This window comes from Mus caroli, chromosome 4, assembly GCF_900094665.2.
Source record: "Mus caroli chromosome 4, CAROLI_EIJ_v1.1, whole genome shotgun sequence".
Taxonomy (NCBI): domain Eukaryota; kingdom Metazoa; phylum Chordata; class Mammalia; order Rodentia; family Muridae; genus Mus; species Mus caroli.
In genome coordinates this window covers 106,425,472-106,428,787 of record NC_034573.1, presented here as the reverse complement: position 1 = coordinate 106,428,787, position 3,316 = coordinate 106,425,472, and positions in this window count along the sequence as shown.

Sequence of the window (3,316 nt, the reverse complement as noted above, 5' to 3'; positions counted from 1 at the left end):
TAGTTTCACTGTCTCTACTAGAAGTAAATTTGTATGTTACTGAATAGGTAACATTCTTTTTGTTTTGTTTTGTTTTTTGTTTTTTTTTCGAGACAGGGTTTTTCTGTATAGCCCTGGCTGTCCTGGAACTCACTTTGTAGACCAGGCTGGCCTCGAACTCAAAAATCTGCCTGCCTCTGCCTCCCAAGTGCTGAGATCAAAGGTGTGCGCCACCACCGCCCAGCTATAGATAACATTCTTACTGAATTCCAAGATCAGGGTTAGCTTCAAGGACTTTCTAGGACATTGGAACACTGGCGGAGGCTTAGCTACATGTCAAAATCAATCCTTAAAGGCACTTATAATAAAACAGTACTGAAAGAGAGCACACAGATCCATACACCAGACTAATGCGGGGACAAGTTTTGAGTGTACATGCTATGGGAATGCCAAGGTTCCAGGAGACTAAGTTTCTTTGAAACTCTTTGCCTAGTGACTGCTTCCAGGCTCTTAGGCCTGTCACACAGACTTCACTGGAGTGGATGTAGCAGTTTAGCTCTTTACCTGATGAACCATGAGGAGCCATATTTTAGCCATTGGCACAGCTATGGAGGTATATTCCAGCTGAATGGTAGCCCAGACCACAGGGGTTCTTATCTGGGTCTAGTGAGATTCTTGGGGGCACACAGGCTGTGGATCTCTAACCGTGACCCAAATCAATCCTCCCACCCCTCAGTTGCCTTTTACCTTAAATACTCTTTCAGGTATGTTTTTATCAGTGGGACAAGAAAATTCACAAAGGAAATTAGTGCTGCAAAGTTGGGTTGTTGCTGTGACCATTTGGTTCATAAGCCTTTGTGTCTGGTTTGTAAACAGTGGAAGAATCTGAGGCTGTGGGCCAGGGAAGCCTGGGAATGCTGTAAGCAGAGGGTGTCGTCCGGTGGGATAGTCCTGGTGGGCGTACAGTACAAGACCATATCTCTGAATATGGAAAACAAGGAGCAAGCTTATGTGGTTTCCAAGGGAAACAAAGATTTTACTGAGAATTGGACTAGAAACCATTCATTTTATGTTCTAGCAAGGCATTTGTCTACCTTCTGCCATTGCCCTGAAAAATCTATGATCACTAGCAAGATGGCTCAGCAGGTAAAGGCCATTAAGCCTGCCAAAGTGAAATGGATACTTTGAACACACACAGTAGAAGGAGACAACTGACTACAACAAGTTGTCCTCCAACTTCCACAAGTGTTGGCAGCGTGTGTACACCCACGCACAGAAATAAATAAAGGCAATAAACATTTTTTTCATGAGGCTGAATTCAAAAGCAATGGACTAACTTGTTCGATGGGAAAAGTGTTAAGACAGCCTAGCATCCAGGTTATGGTATGGGTTGTTTGTTTGTTTGTTTTTAGATTTATTTATTTATTATATGTAAGTACACTGTAGCTGTCTTCAGACACTCCAGAAGAGGGTGCCAGATCTCATTACAGATGGTTGTGAGCCACCATGTGGTTGCTGAGATTTGAACTCAGGACCTTCGGAAGAGCAGTCAGTGCTCTTACCTGCTGAGCCATCTCTCCAGCCCCCTATGGTATGTTTTTTATTAATTGCTTTTAGACAGGTTTATAAAGAAAACAAGGACCCCCAAAGGTGCCATTTTATAAGCAATGGAATATCCACATAGTTAAAGTTGTGGCTAAGCAGCTTTCGTTGTTAAAGAAATTAGTACAATTAAGGAGAAACTGTGTACTTTGCACTGGGATGATAGGAATCATGCCCCAAGGACAGGACCCCACCCATGGAAGGCTCAGGGCATAAAACTGGAGCTCATCCCTTTGGGAATAGACTGCCTGAAAGTGAGTCCCTTGCTTAAACAGATAAACAAAGCACTTTCTCTGGCTCAGCTGTAGGCTCTTGTCACAGCTGTCACTATCCAACGGACCCAGGTGTCATCATGAGTTGGCAACAGAACTTTGTGCCGCTGTCCACATACTGCTTATTTTGCAAGCATACAAAATGGAAGGGTAATGAGGTCAGGGAGGTTTGCATCAAGTTTCTAGAAAGTTGCTAAGGCTAGACAGTGTGTAACAGGGTCCAGCTCCCTTTGTGAGGATCCCGAGAGAGCACAATGCTGAAACCTAAATCACAATGGAGACCCCAGGGTGTTATAAACGTCAAAAACATGGAGCACCGACCAAGGAAAGCTACAGCAGTGAGTGGAGTCAACCCAAGAGAGAGGCCATGTGTGCTGCAGGCAGCAGAGCTGTAGGGGAAGGGTTCTGTTGGAGCCCAGATGATGAGTTCATGAGTCCCAGATTCTGGACATAGAATGCAGGGTTTGGAGTTGGCCCGGTTGCATTTTGATCTTGTTTTGGTCTGGGCTTACTTTGCTATCTTCCTCTTCCTACTCCCTTTTGGAATGGGAATGTTTACTTAGTGCTGATAAATTATTTCTCCATTCATGAAATGAGTCAATTCAAGACAGATTAGAGTATGTGAATGCAGGTTTATCGGAAGCTTCTTTTAGGCAAGTTCACAGGCTCCAAGCACTGAGGTCAGGAAAGTTGGCTATGGGGAGGAAGAGAGGGGAAAGGGAAGAGGAGGAGGGATAGGGATAGGGATGGGGAGAGGGGAGGAGGGAGATGGGAGGGGGAGGAGGAAGAGGGGAGGGGAGAGAGGGGAGGAGGAAGAGGGGAGAGGGGAGAGGGAGGGAGGGAGGGACGGAGAGGGGAGAGGGAGAGGGAAGATGTCTAGATTATATAAGGAAAGGTAGACCTGCCCCTGGGCTGGAAAAGTTGGGAGGAACGGTATGATAGGCAGGGACTGAGGGATGCTGGGAGAACCTGGAGGCCAGGTCTGCTTTGGGATGTAAAATATACCTGGTCCTGGGTTTGAAACCCAACAAATGTCATTGTATACTTGAAGTATGTAGCTTGGTTTTCTATATTGTGAGGCCTCACAATTAAGAGTTTGCCTTGAGTTTCAGAAGGGACTTTGGATTTTTTGAGCAATGTCATAATTGTATATCTGTATTGGGACTTTGGACGCTAGATAACACATGGGATGGCCCTGAGCCTATGGAGGTCATGTGAGGAATATTAGATTGCTTCTTCCAGAGAGTTTGTTACATCAATGAGAAAAAATATATATAAGACAAGACTAAGATCCTTGGAACTGGGCTGCCTGATTTTGGATCTTCTGTTGTGTGTCTTTGGACCCACAGCTTTCTGGCCCAAGGGTCCTCTTCACTGCAAAACCAGAAAACAATGTTACATACCAGCAGGGCTACTGCAAGGAGCATTGTGAGCTATTATAGGTGAAATATTAGGGGCAGGGA